General features: G+C 35.1%; 1 long non-coding RNA gene across 1 annotated transcript in view; it reads left to right on the top strand.

Annotated features, from left to right (window-relative positions):
* The window catches only part of LOC142236337 (uncharacterized), a 69,658-nt gene extending 49,067 nt beyond the window's left edge, over window positions 1-20,591 (top strand). The window contains exons 2-3 of the long non-coding RNA XR_012721990.1: window positions 20,052-20,278; window positions 20,360-20,591. This is a non-coding gene — a long non-coding RNA (uncharacterized LOC142236337). The remainder of the gene's footprint in view (window positions 1-20,051; window positions 20,279-20,359) is intronic.
* Window positions 20,592-20,880: the final 289 nt, after the last annotated feature.

Below are 20,880 nucleotides of genomic sequence, written 5' to 3'. Positions count from 1 at the left end.
TCCGAGCCAAAGATGCGGCTTCTTTAAAATAAAGAAATTTTTAGCGACCTATCTGGCTTTCAATCTAGGACCAATAAAATTAAAATTAGGATGCAGATCTCATTTATCAAATTTTCATTCTTCTTTCGTGGTTTATTAATAAAGCTACACAGAAAAATATTTCACGAAAGTTTTTCCAATTAAAAAATTTAATTGATTCAACAATTTTTTTAATTGAAACAAAAATCAATCACAAAAAAATTAATAGTATCAATTAGTTTTTTAATTGGATCAATTAATTTTTTAATTGATACTTTCATTTCTGTGATTGAAGACATTTTAATTAAAAATTAATTGGATCAATTAATTTCGTGATTGAATGTATGTGTGTGTACTCACATACAAACAAATGCCAGTTTAAAAATCTAAATTATAACGGATACTTCAAAGTAAAAAGTGTATTCTTAATTCCAATAAAACTTTAAACCAAAGACGCTAAATCCTCAAAATACGTCTTGGCCTATATTTGAAGCGTTTTTATCTTAAATCTAAAGTTTCAATATTTCAGCTAATTTAAGAATAATTTCTTTAAATCAAAAATGTGTTTCTTTACTTTAAGGAAAATTAGCCTTAGTTCAAGGACATGCGACTTTAACGAAGGGACGCAAATTTACAAAATTTGTGTCCTAAATTTAATGAAAAAAATGTTTGAAGCAAAGATTATAAACTTTATTTTGATTAAAATTTCATTATTTTAAAGAAATTTGTCCTTAATATTTTGTAAATTTCGCATCCTAAAATTTAAGTTGCGTAATCTGTAATATCACGTAAATAGTTTTTTCAGTGTAGAATAAGATATGGCATTTTACAAACACTGATTTCTTCTAGGGGAGAAAGTACAACTAATAAAGACATTTTTATTCACTGATAAAAAAGTACACCAGATTCCTCAAATCTAGTAAAATTTCTTATGAAAGGATAAAATTTCTTGGTTATAGAAAGCTTACCATATATATGAATAAGACTTAGCATAGAAAAATATTTTATTTTTATTCACTCGAACTAAGAAGTATTCAATCCTTTCAAATTGATTTCTTCAGTTGGAATCGTACACCCAAAAATACTTTCCTCCGGAACGAAATTTTAGGCATAGTCTACACTAAAGACTATGTAAACTTGCTTAGACTATGAGGGGGCTTAGACCCCAGAAAATTTTTAGCCTTTAGAACAACTCCCATTTTTTTGCTGGGAAATGTGTGGATCTACTTTTAGTTTCTTTACTCGTTGATGTTGATGTCTGATTTTTTATTCATTTTTATAAAATAAAACATTAATTCAACCTATAAGTTCAGTTTATAAATTTTTAGATAGGGGGGGCTATTGTGCTCCAAGTGTATCCGCAATAGAAATCGGGGCTCGATTTATATACACCCAGAGAAGGAATATGATCACCTCAAATATTTATATGATGACCATATATAACATAACATGGTTGCAGCGAACCATGTTATTTTCTCGGAAATTATGTATCTGTTTAAGGAAAGCATGTTATGTTTGGCGAGAAAACAACATTTTTGCGACAAAAATGGTACATGGTCACCGTCCAAAAATAACGTTTTGCTCTTTAAACATGTTTGAGGTGATCATATTCCTTCTCTGGGTGTAGGGGCTATGTACACACAAAAAAAATTTTTCTGATTCAATCACGAAATTAATCGATCCAATTATTTTTTTAATTGAAATGTCTTTCATCACGAAAATGATAGCATCAATCACAGTTTTAATTGGGCATAGAAAAAATTCTTGATAAAAAATTAATTGATGTCATTAGCAATTTTCAATTAATTTTTTAATTGATTCAATTAAAAATTTAATTGATTTTGAATGCAAACCCCAATTAATTTTTTATTTAAAAAGGTAACTATTTTCAATTACTTTCTGAATTGGCTTAGAGTTTTTATTTGCATTAAGAAATGTTCATCACTTTTTATACCCTTCACCACTACTGTGGTACAGGGTATAATAAGTTTGTGCATTTGTATGTAACGCCAAGAAGGAAAAGTCTGAGACCCATCGTTTAGTATACCGATCGTCTTAGAATTAAATTCCGAGTCGATTTAGCGATGTCCGTCTGTCCGTCTGTCTGTTGTTGTTGTTGTTGTAACAGTTTATTGTGATCTCATCCATTTCATGTTATACGCTTGGTACATCAGCTTGTTGGCAGATCAAGGAACTCTGCGACTAAGGTGGGGTGTGTCCAGAGTGATCTGGTGGTAAGTCGGGTTGGTTTGGCTGGGCAAGAGAAAAGATGACGCGTGTCGTGTGGCCCTTGGTTGCAAATTGGACAAACGTCAGCTACGCTGCTATCAATCACCGATAAGTAGGAATTGAGGCGGCTGCACTTGCCTGATCTTAATTGGGCCAAAACTACCCTAGTCTGCCGTGGGAGGTCTCTTTCCTCCGGTGCTATGGGCGGTGGTCGGACTCCAAGAACAGGATTAGCCTTGTAGCTTCTCACCGCTTCAGCTACAGTATCCTCATGAATCCTGTTCAAACCTGCCTGGTACGCTGCTTGATCTAGAGGCTCTCTTTTATAGCGCTGGATCTCGCGCTCTAGATTATGTATATCAACCCTTACGTTCCTGGGTGGTGGTTGTGTATCCATAAGATGGTGGTTTGGATGATAACTGCGATAACAACCCAGGAGATACTGCTTTGACAACATGTAGTTGTGTCTTCGCACAGGGATGATCTTTGTCTCCACATAAAGGTGATCCAGGGGTGTGCTGCGGAGACACCCAGTCGCAGTTCTAAGAGCAGCGTTCTGGCAGGTTTGTATGTTATTCCACTGCGTATCACTGGTCTGCGGTGTCCACACTGGCGCTGCATAGTTTACCACTGACCGGCCAATTGCCTTATAAGTAGTTAGCAAGGTTTCTTTGTCCGCACCCCAAGTACTGCCGGCAAGTGACTTGAGGACCTTGTTTCTACCACGGAGCTCTGTCTGTTGATGTATTTTTGTGTGCAAAGTACAGCTCGCAGTTTTAGTCCGATTGCCCTAAAATTTGGTATAGGGTCCTGTGTCGGCTCAAAGACGATCCCTATTGATTTTGGAAAAAATCGGTTCAGATTTAGATATAGCTGCCATATATATTTTTCACCGATCTGGTCATAATTGGCGTGTATATCAACCGATCTTACTCAAATTCCGCACATCCGAATATTTTATGAGTCTCGAAAAACTTGCAAAATATCAGCCAAATCGGTTCCGATTTAGATATAGCTCCCATATATAGTTTTCGCCCGATTTACACTCATTTGCCCACAGAGGCCAAGTTTTTGCTCCGATTTAGTTGAAATTTTGCACAGGGAGTAGAATTAGCATTATAGCTATGCGTGCCAAATTTGGTAGAAATCGGTGCAGATTTAGATATAGCTCCCATATATAGCTTTCGCCCGATTTACACTCAAATGACCACAGAGGCCAATTTTCTGCTCCGATTTAGTTGAAATTTTGCACAGGGAGTATAATTAGCATTGTAGCTATACGTGCCAAATTTGGTTGAAATCGGTTCAGATTTAGATATAGCTCCCATATATAGCTTTCGCCCGATTTACACTCATATGACCACAGAGGCCAATTTTTAACTCCGATTTAGTTGAAATTTTGCACAGGGAGTAGAATTAGCATTGTAGCTATACGTGCCAAATTTGGTTGAAATCGGTTCAGATTTAGATATATCTCCCATATATAGCTTTCGCCCGATTTACACTCATATGACCACAGAGACCAATTTTTAACTCCGCTTTAGTTGAAATTTTGCACTGGGAGTAGAGTTAGCATTGTAGCTATGCGTGCCAAATTTGGTTGACATCGGTTCAGATTTAGATTTAGCTCCCATATATATGTTTTTCTGATTTCGACCAACATTTTCCTTGTAAAATCGCCACTGCTTAGTCGAAAAGTTGTTGTAAATATCGAGCGATAAATCATAAATAAACTTTTGCGAAGTTTCCTTAAAATTGCTTCAGATTTAAATGTTTCCCATATTTATTATACCCTTCACCACTACTGTGGTACAGGGTATAATAAGTTTGTGCATTTGTATGTAACGCCAAGAAGGAGTAATCATAGACCAACCTTTTAGTATACGGATCGGCTTAGAATTAAATTCTGAGTCGATTTAGCGATGTCCGTCTGTCTGTCTGTCTGTCTGTCTGTCTGTCCGTCTGTCTGTCCGTCTGTCTGTCCGTCTGTCTGTCCGTCTGTCTGTCTGTCTGTTGATGTATTTTTGTGTGCAAAGTACAGCTCGCAGTTTTAGTCCGATTGTCCTAAAATTTGGTATAGGGTCCTGTTTCGGCTCAAAGACGATCCCTATTGATTTTGGAAAAAATCGGTTCAGATTTAGATATAGCTGCCATATATATTTTTCACCGATCTGGTCATAATTGGCGTGTATATCAACCGATCTTCCTCAAATTCCGTACGTCCGAATATTTTATGAGTCTCGAATATTTTATGAGTCTCAGCAAAATCGGTTCGATTTAGTTGAAATTTTGCACAGGGAGTAGAATTAGCATTGTAGCTATGCGTGCCAAATTTGGTTGAAATCGGTTCAGATTTAGATATAGCTCCCATATATATGTTTTTCTGATTTCGACAAAAATGGTCAAAATACCAACATTTTCCTTGTAAAATCGCCACTGCTTAGTCGAAAAGTTGTAAAAATGGCTCTAGTTTTCCTAAACTTCTAATACATATATATCGAGCGATAAATCATAAATAAACTTTTTCGAAGTTTCCTTAAAATTACTTCAGATTTAAACGTTTCCCATATTTTTTTTTACTAACATTGTGTTCCACCCTAGTACATTAGCCGACTTAAATTTTGAGTCTATAGATTTTGTAGAAGTCTATCAAATTCTTCCAGATCGAGTGATATTTAAATTTATGTATTTGGGACAAACCTTTATATATAGCCCCCAACACATTTGACGGATGTGATATGGTATCGAAAATTTAGATCTACAAAGTGGTGCAGGGTATAATATAGTCGGCCCCGCCCGACTTTAGACTTTCCTTACTGGTTTTTTACTTACTTTGTGTTCCGCCCTAGTGCATTAGACGACTTAAATTTTGAGTCTATAGATTTTGTAGAAGTCTATCAAATTCTGTCCAAATCGAGTGATATTTAAATGTATGTATTTGGGACAAACCTTTATATATAGCCCCCAACACATTTGACGGATATGATATGGTATCGACAATTTAGATCTACAAAGTGGTGCAGGGTATAATATAGTCGGCCCCACCCGACTTTAGACTTTCCTTACTTGTTTTAACTGACTTAGTCTTCCGAATTTGATTAAAACGTTAATTGTATCAATTAAATTTTTAATTAAAAATTTAAAAATTTTCAATCATTGACTTAATTAACTTAATGTTTCTATCTTGATTAAAAAGTTAATTGTATCAATTAATTTATTAAGCATTCAACTTCAATTAACTTTTTAATTGGAAATATTTTGGTAATATTTTTTTTCTGTGTATAATTATGGACCAATTTTTGCATGATTTATAATGAATCGGATCAAATTTACTCCTCTTAGTTGCTCCGCAAACGAAATCGAGGGGTCGGTTTATATGGGGGCTATATCTAAAAGTGGTCCGACTACTTATGTGGATAGCTTGTTTCGTCCGGAGGTTAGCGTGATTTCCACAGACTGACGGACATCGCTAGATTGACTCAAAATTGCTCGATGTGTTACAAATGGAATGATATAGTTTATATACCCCCATCCAATGGTGGAGGGTATAACAAATCAACATGGCGCTGAATTCCCTCGTACTGACTTTCATATAATCGTCACCATGGGTCGACTAATTGATTGTCAAAAGTTGAATGGCCGGTTACTCATCCCTGTTTTAGTACTTAACCGGAGGATAAGTCACTGGTTAGTAAAATGTTTGAATGCGATCAGCTGTTTTATCGAACCGATACATAAATAATAACCAAGCAACGGCATAGCGGTCTATACACCCAAAAAAAAACAATAGAGAAAAGTTTACTTGATTCAAGCCGTAGCGGTGTCAAAAGTACGGTAAGTGCGGATTTTCTAAATCCAAGAAGAAAATTCTTAAATTAATCCCGAAAATATTAAGTACAGATTACTTAATTTTAGAATTTTTCAATCGTGTTTGTGCTTCCTTTGAGTACGGGAAGTGCTTGATTCAAGCCTAGTGAATCTCTATTTAATCCTAATCTGTACTTGAGTCAATCCGCATTTAAACTTAACATGAGCCGTTTTTTTGCGCGGAATCAGGGCTTGGATCAATATTTTTTTTTCTTGAATATAATGTGCTTGTTTCAAGAACTATCTGTTCTTGATTTAATCCCGAACCGTATTCAATATTATTTTATATGCGCTTGATTTTAGTGTAATTTGTACTTGTTTTAATCTCAATGTGCGCTTAATTCCCATAGGGAGCCACCGTGGTGCAATGGTTAGCATACCCGCCTTGCATACACAATGTCGTGGGTTCGATTCCTGCTACGACCGAACACCAAAAAGTTTTTCAGCGGTGGATTATCCCACCTCAGTAATGCTGGTGACATTTCTGAGGGTTTCAAAGCTTCTCTTAGTGGTTTCACTGGAATGTGGAACGCCCTTCGGACTCGGCTATAAAAAGGAGGTCCCTTGTCATTGAGCTTAACATGGAATCGGACAGCACTCAGTGATAAGAGAGAAGTTCACCACTGTGGTATCACAATGGACTGAATAGTCTAAGTGAGCCTGATACATCGGGCTGCCACATAACCTAACCTAACCTAATTCCCATACAATAAAAAAAGGTTCATATATTTTTAAAATATTTTTTTATTATTCTTTTTTATATCAATATTCCAACTGTCTCATAAATGAATATCAAGTAAAAGTTTTCTTATTTTAAGCCAAAGTCGGCTTAAGATAGCAAATCAAATGCAAGCCAAACAGTAAGCACACACACACGATGCTCGGGGGTTCGATGAGAGTATCGAAGAGAAAAACTCTATTTTGTGCTCTCAGCACCTAACTCTCACAGACGAATTAAGTAACAATTTTCTTGTTTTAACTCAAAACAAGATTAAATCAAACTTTAGGTACTTGAATTGCACAAATAAGCATATTCTGTACTTAATATGAGTATAACTTACACTGAAAAAACAGTGAACCCACCAGGAAGAAAAAATTTGGTTAATTTTAGAAAATTTTGAATATTTTTAGAAAATTTTAACTAAACAGTATTACAAACGCTGGCATCACGCCGATGTCATAAAAATAAGTAAATATTTTTCGACAAATTCAAGAAAATTTATTAGACATAATGAAGTTTTTTCACTTGTTAAAGAAAATTTTGTAGCTTGAAGGAAAAAATTGGAGTTCAAAATTGCAAGAATGTCTTTAGTGATATACGAAGTTCATGATGAACGCATTTGTAGTAAAATTTACAAATTTAAAGAAATATTGAACTATTTTGTGGAAGACACGAATTTAGTTAATCTTTATGCTTCATTAGTGTATATTTTTTTCCTCGGTTTTAGTTAATTTAACTAACGTACACAAAAACTTATTAGAGTGGAGGAAACTTTCTCCAAACATAATAATTCCATGAACTAAACGAATGTTAAATTGGCTTTAGTGAAATAGAGAGTTCACTTTTTTTTGAGTGTAGTATTTGCGTACTTAAAATTTTAAGTACGAATTCAGGCTAAAAATAAGAATTTGAGACTTGATTTTAGAAATCTACTTTTCTTTGGGTGTATGTATACACACTCAAAAAAGGTTTACTTGGATCCAAAGATTTTGACCTTCCCTTAAGGATTTTTATATTGATTACGAGCCAAAGATTCGGCATCTTTAATATAAAGAATTTTTTTACGAAATATCTGGCTTTAAATCTAGGATCACTAAAATTAATATAAGGATACAGATATCATTTATCGAATTTTTATTCTCTTTTCGCGGTAAAGCTATTCATGTACAAACAAATGGACAATTCTCTTAGTTGAAAGACACACGACTTTAACGTAGGGACGCAAATTTCCAAAATATGTGTCCCAAATGTAATAAAAAAAATTATAAACTTTATTTTAATTAAAATTTCATGTTCAATTATTTAAAAAAATTGTCGACAATATTGTATAAACTACGCATCCCAAAATTTAGGACAAGGGACTTCCATACCTTGCGGGTATGGAGGTCCCTTGTCATTGAGCTTAACATGAAATCGGGCAGCACTCAGTGATAAGAGAGAAGTTCACCAATGTGAACTGAATAGCAGAGAGTATTAAGAAAACAAGAGGACGAAAATTTCTCTTCTACAAAAACAAGAAATGTCAACCGTATAGATGTCGCAAAATGCCTGCAGCTTTGGTATAACCGACGTTGCGGTCGAAGCGCTGTTTTGATAAATCCTCGGCAGTTATAATTTCAAATTGTCTGCCAAAAAATGTAATACTCGTAGAATGAAAAGATTTATGTAAAAGAACATTTGTTACTACAAAGTAGGTTCTAAATCCTATTTTTCTTACGTTTCATAAGGCCGGCAGAGAACTGAACTGGGTGACGCCGACGCAAACTGTATGATATTTGAGAGAAGCGCCGACAAAAACTGCCTGAGCCTAAGTGAGCCTGATACATCGGGCTGCCACCTAACCTAACCTAATATCACGTACACACAAAAAATTACCACCGAAATTTTTATACCCTCCACCATAAGATGGGGGGTATACTAACTTTGTCATTCCGTTTGTAACACATCGAAATATTGCTCTAAGAACCCATAAAGTATATATATTCTGGGTCGTGGTGAAATTCTGAGTCGATCTGAGCATGTCCGTTCGTCCGTCCGTCTGTTGAAATCACGCTAACTTCCGAACGAAACAAGCTATCGACTTGAAACTTGGCACAAGTACACCGAAAAAAAAGTTTACTATTTTTTATGAAAAATTAACTAACCCATAGTAAGAATGATCATGATTTGGCGCCAAAGATTTTTTTCATCTAGATAAGATCATGATTTTCTTATAAATTAGTTCATGTATTGCATCGTATTTTAGTTCATTATTACTATGCTGTGGAAGAATATACTTAAACGCATTCAAAATATTCCTGCTATCCGGAAAAATGAACAATTTTTTGGGAAACCTATATTAAGAAATTGGTTTGAAATAAACTGTTTGTCAGTATAATTTTCAAAAAAGTAGAGAAATTGAGGAATCAAAGGTACAACAAGCCTATATACAACTAAGAAATTTTTCGTACAAAACAAGTCAGTTTTCTATAACCACCAGTATTTTATTTCAAAAAATTATTATATTACACAAAACTATGGCTTATGATATACAATAAAGGAAATATTTTTATTCGTAAGTTGGATGCAGTTACTTGTCGGTAGTTAGTAATTGTTTCTTCAAAAGACTAATATTCTATGTTATTAGGACTAAACTAATTAATTTAAATTTCCATGTTTTCGATCCATATAAAAGATATATGTGGCATAAGTTGCTATATTCATTGAATTGTTGTCCAATTTCATCGATTTTGGCTAACTTTTGTTGGGCGGATTTGTCTTATAAGTATCTGAAATTGTAAAATTATACAAAATTATACAACTATAGGTTGGCAACCCTGTGATGGATAGTTAATACATTAATCTAACCTCCGGAGATTGTTGGAAAATATTTGGTATTTGCTGAGGGAGTTATTGGAGTTATATCACTTTTTAATGCCGGCGTTTTTCCCCGTCATATGGTACATATATTTTATGGATTTTAATATTTTTGGAGCCAATAGAGTGGATGAAGTTTTGTGCATCTGACTGCGGTCGGGGAAGAAGAAGAAGAGTTGGCAAAAATTTGATAGCAAATATTGTGGTGATATTTACGATCAATTTGTTTTCAAAAGTGATGTCGAATGTCTCAATTGCTGCTGCAGTGGGGCCTAAGGTATACATGTGTCCCACGTGTGATAAGCCTGTCCGGTCAAATCAAAGGAGGGTTGGTTGCTGTATATGTGATAATTTCTATCATATGACATGCCTAAAAATGTCTAAGGATCAGCATTCATTCCTGTATAACAAACCTATGTTTGTGTTTAAGTGTCCTGAATGCCTAAACTGTGGACGTGGTCCATCTTCGCCGGCCATCAATGCTTCGGTAAAAGCCCCGGCTAATGGTGGTGCTGATAGCGGTGATGCGGTGGCTGAGCTCCGCCGACAATTTTTGGAGTTTAAGAGGGACATGGAGCGTAGGCTGGAAGCTATAAGTGTGAAACTTGACGTAGTGGCAGGTTCTACGAACACCGATTTTGATAGTAGAATCAAGAAGGTGGAAGAGAGCGTGTCGAGTTGTTTGACAGCTGTCCAAAAGTATGATTCAACATTTGGTTCAGCTGTCAAGGGGTTTGAGGCGGAAAGAGATGTTGTAAGAAGGAGACTTAATAGATCGAATATAATCATAAATGGCTTGCCAGCAGGTGTGCGAGATTTGCGGCAGATTGTTGATAAAATTGGTGCTTTGTGCGGTGTTGAGCTTGCTCTGTGGGATGTGCGGCACTGCTGCTATTTTGCAAATAAAAAGTCGGTGTTGGTTAAGTTCAATTCAGTCTTTGTTAGAGACTTAATTATGGCCAGATATCATCGCCGTGGCTCAATTTTCCTCTGTGACGTAATTGGAGGGCAGATAAAAAAGAAAATTTTCTTGGATGACCACCTTAATAAAGCCACTTCAAAGCTGATGTTCCTATGCAGGAAGCTGCGCAGACAAGGTAAAATTAGAAAATTTAAGCTTTTTAGTGCCGACAGGCCTAAAGTGGAGGTGACGATGGCTAATGGTACAAAATCTGAATTGGACCTGTCTCAGGGTGCTGCGATGTTGGATGGAGGGGGGGTGTCTTAGATTGTAGTACCTTGGATCTTTATTCCTATATTTTTCCAATCTATATCTGGGGGGTTTTTGCAATGAAGTTTTTTAGTTGTTCTGGATTAATTATTGAAATAATATTTTTTGGATTCGTTAGCATAATATAATTATTATTTTTTATACCCTCCATCATAGGATGGGGGTATATTAACTTTGTCATTCCGTTTGTAACACATCGAAATATTGCTCTAAGGCCCCATAAAGTATATATATTCTGGGTCGTGGTGAAATTCTGAGTCGATCTAAGCATGTCCGTCCGTCCGTCTGTTGAAATCACGCTAACTTCCGAACGAAACAAGCTATCGACTTGAAACTTGGCACAAGTAGTTGTTATCGATGTAGGTCGGATGGTATTGAAAATGGGCCATATCGGTCCACTTTTTCGTATAGCCCCCATATAAAGGGACCCTCAGATTTGGCTTGTGGAGCCTAAAAGAGAAGCAAATTTCATCCGATCCGGCTGAAATTTGGTACATGGTGTTGGTATATGGTCTCTAACAACCGTGCAAAAATTGGTCCACATCGGTCCATAATTATATATAGCCCCCATATAAACCGATCCCCAGATATGGCTTGCGGAGCCAAAAAGAGAAGCAAATTCCATCCGATGCGGCTGAAATTTGGTACATGGTGTTGGTATATGGTCTCTAACAACCATGCAAAAATTGGTCCACATCGGTCCATAATTATATATAGCCCCCATATAAACCGATCCCCAGATTTGGCTTGCGGAGCCTCAAAGAGAAGAAAATTTCATCCGATCCGGCTGAAATTTGGTACATGATATTGGGATATGGTGTCTAACAACCATGCAAAAATTGGTCCACATCGTTTCATAATTATATATAGCCCCCATATAAACCGATCCCCAGATTTGGCTTGCGAAGTCTCCAAGAGAAGCAAATTTCATCCAAGCCGGTTGTAATTTGGAACATGGTGTTAGTATATGATCTTTAACAACCGTGCCAGAATTGGTCCATATCGGTCCATAATTATATATAGCCCCCATATAAAACGTTCTCCAGATTTGACCTTCGGAGCCTCTTGGAGGAGCACAATTCATCCGATCCGGTTCAAATTAGGAACGTGGTGTTAGTATATGGTCGCTTATTACCATACCAAAATTGGTCCATATCGGTCTATAGTTATATATAGGCGATCCCCAATCACACAAAAATTGGTCCATAGTGGGTCATAATCATGGTTGCCACTAGAGCCAAAAATAATCTACCAAAATTTTATTTCTATAGAAAATTTTGTCAAAATGTTATTTCTATAGAAAATTTTGTCAAAATTTTATTTCTAGAGAAAATTTTGTTAAAATTTTATTGGGTTCATAATAAAATTTTCATCATTTTCAAAATTTTATTTCTATAGAAAATTTTGTCAAAATTTTATTTCTATAGAAAATTTTGTTCAAATTTTATTCGGTTCATAATCATGGTTGCCAGTCGGGCCACAAATAATCTACCAAGATTTTATTTCTATAGAAAATTTTGTCAAAAGTTTATTTCTATAGAAAATTTTGTTAAAATTTTATTTCTATAGAAATTTTTGTCAAAATTTTCTTTCTATAGAATATTTTGTCAAAATTTTTATTTCTAAAGAAAATTTTGTGAAAATTTTATTTCTATAGAAAATTTTGTTAAAATTTTATTTCTGTAGAAAGTTTTGTCAAAATTTTATGTCTACTTTGTCAAACTGAATTATATACGTATTGGATCGATCTTTTTTGATTTAATATATACCACGTATGGACTTACATACAATTTAGAAGATGGTGTTAGGAGGTTTTTAGATACCTTGCCATCGGCAAGCGTTACCGCAACTTAAGTAATTCGATTGTGGATGGCAGTGTTTAGAAGAAGTTTCTACGCAATCCATGATGGAGGGTACATAAGCTTCGGCCTGGCCGAACTTACGGCCGTATATACTTGTTTTAACCTTATATATATGTTATGTTAAGTTCTTTAGGGCACATAGTTCATGATAGTGCATACTTGAGTTCCCAACTCAGCAATTCTCGGTCGAACTTGAATATTGGCCATTTTAATTGCCAAAGTTTCGCGGTTTCGCCGGTTTCGTCAAAGCTATCTGAGATAAGAAGTGTTGTAGTGGGTAGCGGGTTAGATATTGTGGGCGTTAGTGAGACTTGGTTGAAGTCTTCTGTTTCCTCCAAGAATGTCTCTATTTCGGGCTATAATTTTTGCAGGAATGATCGTCTGCAGAGGAGGGAGGGTGGGGTGGGCATGTTTTTTGCGAAGGGTATAAATTACAGAGTTGTTCATAAAGGTAGTAATTATGGGGTGGTGGAATGTCTATTTGTTGAAGTTGCGTGTGGGGATGATGTTATGTTAGTTGGTGTTGTTTATCTTCCGACTGGAGACCTCGCGGCGTTGGAAGCAGAGGTGTCTACCTTGGTTGTAAGGTATAGGTCTGTGGTTATTATGGGGGACTTCAACAATAATTTATTTCATGCTCCTACTGCAGTGGCTGTTAGGCTGACTTGCAGACGACTTAATTTGTCGATTCGTCATAATTCGCGGCCCACCCATTTTGACTCATTTTGGGAATCGACATCGCTAATAGACTATTTTTTGGTGTCTCATATGGGCAATGTAGATTTTTCGGGTCAGGTATTGTGCCCTGGCATTTCTAAGCATGCGATTATATATGTGTCTCTTGGCGTGATGGTGAATAGGAGGATGGAGGATATTGTGGAATTTATTGATTATGGGGCGATTGCACCCGATGTAGTTCGGAATGAGGTTTTGTCCATTGACTTTAGTCGTATGTACGCTACGTCGGACGTTGATGTGCAGCTGGACGTTTTCGTGCACAGTGATGCTAGGAGTTTATGGAGGTGCATTCGAAATAGAGGGGTAGTTGATGATAGATATGACGGATATGTCGATATTGTTGATTTTGGCCTGGACGATTTGAATAGGAGGATTGTTGACAACCAGATGGTGGACGCGGTGGCACAGGGTGAAGTTGATAGCGGCGGTGACATGCACGGTAGTTTTGGTTTTCGTTGTATAGCTATGGAGGAATTGTTCTCGGCATTTTTGGCGATATCTTCGAATGCAGCGGGGTGTGATGGACTTTGTTTGAAGTTCTTTAAGGTGGTTTTCCCTCATGTAAGCGAAGTTTTCTTACATCTGGTGAATACCATCCTTATGACTTCTAAGTTCCCTTCGGATTGGAAGGTAGCTAGGATCATCCCGATTAGGAAAGCCACTGGTTCTGGTTCCATCGATGACTTAAGACCGATCAGTGTGCTACCTATTTTGTCGAAGGTTGTGGAGCACGTAATGCGTCAGCAGCTGGTACCATATGTTGAGCCTATCCTTAGTGATTGCCAGTGTGGGTTTCGCACTAAGCGAAGTACTTCTTCCTTGCTGGCTGGCCTTACTGATCAGATAAGGTTCAGTATCAGCAACAGGAAGTTTTGTGTTCTTCTTTCATTGGATTTGCAGAAGGCGTTTGATAGGATGGACCATGGGCTGCTGGTGAGGAAACTTAGGGATCTTTTTGGATTTGATCCCAGTGCGTGTCGGTTGGTGTCGTCGTATCTGTCGGATCGCAGGCAGTATGTTTGTGTTGGCGGTTTTTCTTCAGCTGAATTGCCGGTTAGGAGTGGAGTAGCTCAAGGGTCTGTTCTCGGACCGATTCTATTCTCCATGTTCTTGAATGATTGCTTTGGGGTAATTGCTCCTTGGTGTAGCCCATTTGCATATGCCGATGATATACAGATTCTGTTTAAGGGTGGCTTTCAGTTTGTTGAAGTTCTGCAGGCGAGGATTGATCATGCGCTGCTTGCACTGCATGGTTGGATGTCTGCCAACGGCCTTTCTGTTAAACCCAGTAAGACAAAGGCGGTGTTGTTTGCCTCTAGGCCGGTGGCTGTGGACCTACGGTATGGTGGTGAAAGTATCGCCTTTGTGTCGAGTGTCAGATGTTTGGGGGTTGTTGTAGATGACAGGCTTAGTTTCGCTGAGCATGTGGATTGGGTCGTATCGCGTGTCAACTTCACCCTCCGTCGGCTCTATAATTGCGATTTGATATTGCCGCGGGATGTACGGATTAAATTGGTTCATGCGTTGGTGATGTCGGTGATCTTGTATGGTATGGAGGTTTATGCAGGTTGTGCTGGTTATAACTTAAATAGGGTCCAGGTTGCGTTCAATAATGCGGTAAGATTTATTTATGGGGTCAATCGATTTTCTCATATAGCACCATTTGTTGAGCGCTTTGTGGGGTGTTCGTTCCACACTCTCGTAACTATTCGTAGCCTGATGCTGTTTTATAGGGTATGGAGGAATCAGTGCCCTTCGTTTTTGTCGCAGTCATTTGTGTTCACACATTCCTCGCGGAGCAATCAATTGGTCGTACCAAGGGTCGTAAATGGGCTGGTTGAGAGATCTTTTGAGGTGAGAGTTGCGCGGGCTTTTAATGTCCTTCCTGACGCCTTGAGGATGTTTGGTGCCTCAGATTCGGTGTACCGTAGTAGGCTATTGCAACACTTTGGTTCTGAGAGCTTTTGACGCGTGGGTATTTTTAGTAACTATTTTTTGTTAGTTTTGTGATTATTGTTTGCGGTTAGTTGGGGACTCTGGTGACAATATTATAATTACTGCAACTACTATATGAACTATTGTTAATTTGTCAGGGGGTTTATTGGTATATTGAAATTTGTTACTACATATATTATTACTATTGTTATGGGTTTAGGGTAAGATAAAGATATTTGCTATTTTTGTGTTGGATTATCAATTTCTTAGTAGTATAGCGAACTGCTTTGTATTCTTAGGGCTATATACATACCTACTTTTAAGAATTTAGGGTAAATATTAAGAAATATTAAGAATTTTAAGAATATTAAGAATTTTGCAATTCTGTTTTGAATTTGTGTATTTTTTAGTAGACTGTATTGTAGTCTGTGTAATTTTGTTATAATTGGCCATGGGGCTTTGAAATTACAAATAAAGTATGAATGAATGAAAAAAAAAAATATATAAATAATATAAAAATATATAATATAAATATATATATATATATATATATATATATATATATATATATATATATATATATATATATATATATATATATATATATATATATATATATATATATATATATATATATATATATATATATATATATATATATATATATATATATATATATATATATATATATATATATATATATATATATATATATATATATATATATTATATATATATATATATATATATATATATATATATATATATATATATATATATATATATTATATATATATATATATATATATATATATAAGAAAAATATTATCAAATTCTATAGTTCATATTGATTTTTAACTTACGGTTTTCAAGAGTATTTCCTAGAGCCAATAAGGATATCAGCTTAGTTAGCATTAAACAGTAAGAATATTAAAAAAAAATACCATTACAAGACCTGTCTACCTGCAAGTGAAAATAATAATTTTTAATAAATTGAAATTTTGGTTTTATTAAAAACGGACAAAATACCGTTTATAGAAAAACTTACCACATTGAAAAATCCATCCTGTAGGTATATTATTGGAATCATATCCATGGACTAATGGGACGTTTTTGAAATTATTCTCAGAATATATTAGAAATAAAAAATATTATAAAATTAGACATAATTTCCACTTGTCAGTATAGAATTTAGTATTTAAGGTGGATATTAAGTTCGAGTTCAGATGCTAAAATCGCAATTTTCATGATAAGTTTTCTTTAATAACACTAGCCAACAGTCGTTTTGTGAATTGGTTCTAGCATAATTTTTCTCATTGATTTTGACCTACTAAACACGAAAATGAGTTTTAAAAAATTTTCTGTCGATTGGTTTTCGAGATACAAATTTTTGAACTTTTTTTTTAATTTTTGGAGGTACTCAATTTTCTTTATTTTGAGTAGTAGTAGGATGAAATAGGTCAAAGAAGACGAAAGATATGCTCAAAATTGTAAGTGTACCTCCAAAAATTAAAAAAAAAAAATTAAAAAATTTGTATCTCGAAAACCAATCGACAGAAAATTTTTTAAAACTCATTTTCGTGTTTAGTAGGTCAAAATCAATGGGAAAAAGTATGCTAGCAACAAATAACAGAAAAATTTTGTTATTTGTGACCTAGTGTAATCCATTATAAAAAAATAATCTTTATAAAAACTTGCTTTGGGCTATTCTCCATCAAGTTATATTTAAATTTGTATCGAAGACGTATAATTTTATATTTTTCTTAGTGCTTTATTTTTAATTTTAGCGGCTAAACTCGAACTTAGTACTCACCTGTAGGAATTGCTGTAACACGAAAAATATAGATTCAAAAAACTGGTTGCATCTCCAACCTGTGATCCAGATGTAGAATAAATATAGATCATCCTATTACCACTCATGTTGTATATTTTTTATGTACATCAATTAAAAATCCGCACTAATTTTAAACTATTAACAGAAATATACAGTTCCTTAACCTGTTATTTGTTTTTATGAATAAAAAGCGTTTTTGATTTCTCTAACATCACATCATTCACTTCTCAGTTTCTAAAATGTTTCGAAATAAATGTATTTTCATTAATGAACACCAATACCGCACGTACGATTTTGCAAATTTAAAACCACGTGTGCACTTCATAAATGCATCAACAGAACTGAATGCAGCAATAAAACTCAAAGACACAAATAGTCATATAGGATACATACCTGCCGTAAAGAAAAACAACTCCACACACACACAATCCCTTTCTGATCTCGCTATTGCAAGAAAACAACTCTCGTCACAAAAGATGCCAACAACACACAAGGAACATTCCATTGTCTCTAGAATCAAAACAACCAACAACGGCATATATGACGCAATAACAAACACAAACAATCATACGAGATATACACAAAATGTCTCTAATGCGCTTTATTTATTCCGGACGGAATGTCGGTGTTTGTAAAAAATCTTACAGTGTGTCGGATCGATACGACTTATCGGCGATGACTAAATAATCGGTAAATGTGTTATCGATCCCATAAACATTCAGCAGTATTGATTATGCCTTCGGACTTAACTTATAATGTGCACAATATATGGGCTATGTTCGACACGAGCACTGTCGTCCGGAATAACTGATAGTCTGTAAAGCGCATAAAAACTCCCTCACATGATGCAATGATTTCTCACTTCATTTTCCAGTACCACTTTTATTGATTAGTTGGAATTCTATCTATAAGTTAAGTTAAAATATATACCAAATTTATGAGGAATCTATAAAAAATGATACACACCCGGCAAGGATTATATTAACTACTTTTTATTCTACTTTATCTAAAATGTTCAATGTGGGGAAAAACACTCCACTTTATAATAAAAAGGGAAATAATCTGTAGGTAGCCATCATACGAATCGGTAATGTCGTTAAGTTAATTTTTACTACAAAAGTTTTTTTCCATACAAAATTTTTTCTTAGTAAATTGTCCACATTTCGTAGTAAGATTTTTATATTGCCCATGTATTTTTATAATAGAATCAACGATGCATTAACTACTGTGTTGAAATTTTTTTTTAAAGAATAATCCTTCCCATTTCGTAGTTAGGTTAGGTTAGGTTATGTGGCAGCCCGATGTATCAGGCTCACTTAGACTATTCAGTCTATTGTGATACCACAGTGGTGAACTTCTCCCTTATCACTGAGTGCTGCCCGATTCCATGTTAAGCTCAATGACAAGGGACCTCCTTTTTATAGCCGAGTCCGAACGGCGTTCCACATTCCAGTGAAAACCACTTAGAGAAGCTTTGAAAGCCTCAGAAATGTCACCAGCATTACTGAGGTGATATAATCCACCGCTGAAAAACTTTTTGGTGTTCGGTCGTAGCAGGAATCGAACCCACGACCTTGTGTATGCAAGGCGGGCAATCCAACCATTGCACCACGGTGGCTCCGTAGTTAGTGAACTAAAAAACATTTACTGAATTTTTCTAAGTTTTCCTTTAGCTAAGTTAATTTTCGTTGTGGTTACTAAAAATGAACTATATTACAGTAAATTTGTTGAACTATGTGAAAGTTTAAATGGTCCTTAAATTTACAAGACACTTTTTTTCTGTGTAGTTGTTATTGATGTAGGTCGGATGGTATTGCAAATTGGCCATATCGGTCCACTTTTACGTATAGCCCCCATATAAACCGATCCCCCGATTTGGCTTGCGGAGCCTCTAAGAGAAGCAAATTTCATCCGATCCGGCTGAAATTTGGTACATGGTGTTAGTATATGGTCTCTAATGACCATGCAAAAATTGGTCCACATCGGTCCATAATTATATATAGCCCCCATATAAACCGATCCCCAGATTAGACCTCCGGAGCACCTTGGAAGAGCAAAATTCTTCCCATTCGGTTGAAATTTGGTACGTGATGTTAGTATTGGTATCCAACAACCATGCAGGAATTGGTTCCTATCAGTTCATAATTATATATAGCTCCCATATAAACCGATCCCCATATTTGACCTCCGGTGCCTTTTGGAGAAGCAAAATGCATCCGATCTGGTTGAAATTTGGTACGTGGTGGTAGTATATGATATTTAACAACCATGTGAGTTGAAATTTGTGGATGGCAGTCTTTCGAAGAAGTTTCTACGCAATCCATGGTGGAGGGTACATAAGATTCGGCCTGGCCGAACTTACGGCCGTATATACTTGTTTTTTTATTCATTTCTTTTGAGCAATTTTATTTCGTGAAAGTGACCAATCAATCCCATCAACTCCATCATTTTTATCAAATATATAAGAACATAAGAACAAAAGGTGGGTACCGTATTGACCTTTTAAAATTGTAATTTTTTTCACTCCTAGTTTCCTTAAAGCCAAGAGCGGTATGGATTTGTTGGAAGATCAACCTTGAAGTTGCGAAGTAGCGTTGGCATTAAATTGCAGTTTTGTTTTACCTGCCTTTTTCAGTTTGTACCCAAGTATAGACCAGAATTATGTAAAAAAAAAGTTCTTTCTTTTGGATTTAAAAATATGAAAAATATCCGAAAATTATAAAAATATGTATTTTCCATTTATATTTTTTCTATTTCCAGAATGTGCAAAGTATCATCAATATAATACCAAATATTACATTGTTTTGCCATTATTTTTGTCTTTGATTGGTTCAAATTTTAATAGACGATTTCAATGTGTGGAAATTTTGGACAGGAATTGTTGCCAAAATTAAATTACCGAGCTCCTTAATACACCTTTTTATGCTAAACGACTACAACTGCAAAAGATTATAAATATGCAACCCAGAACTTGATATTATATGCAGGTAATGTTTAACAAAATTTATTTTTAATTGAGCAAAATTTCGAAAATTTCGAAAAATTCGAATTATTCTGTTTACTTTCAGGCTGCTGATTTATTAGAAATCTAGGCGCATCTAAATATTAGAAGGAACATGCTGACATCGGTATTGTGATAAGGAAGATAATGATTTATATAGTTTATTTTTAACCCTTTAGTTGTTATTGATCATAATTGTAGACATTGTGATGTTAGAACAAAACACACAAATAGCAAAAACAAAATTTTATAAGAAATGTATATTTTTAATAAAACTAAATAAGATATTGGGGGCGCAATATATACATTTTTTGATTGAAATTTATTGCCCATATCAATTACTAATTTAATTGAATCAATCAAATAGTTGATTGATTTTTGTCGCGAAATTAATTAAAATTTTAATTGTTTCAATTAAAACTGTGATTGAATTTTATGTCAAAAAAACAATCACATTTTTAATTTATTCAATCACACAGTTAATTGATTCCGTGACAAAATTCAATTACATTTTTAATTGAAAATCGTGTTGGTTTTCAATCAAAATGGGTGATCGATGCTATCATTTTCGTGATTGAAGACATGGCA

This window comes from Haematobia irritans, chromosome 4 (genome assembly GCF_050003625.1).
Source record: "Haematobia irritans isolate KBUSLIRL chromosome 4, ASM5000362v1, whole genome shotgun sequence".
NCBI lineage: Eukaryota > Metazoa > Arthropoda > Insecta > Diptera > Muscidae > Haematobia > Haematobia irritans.
Note: the sequence above shows the minus strand (reverse complement) of the source record. Positions and strands in the feature narration are given on the sequence as shown.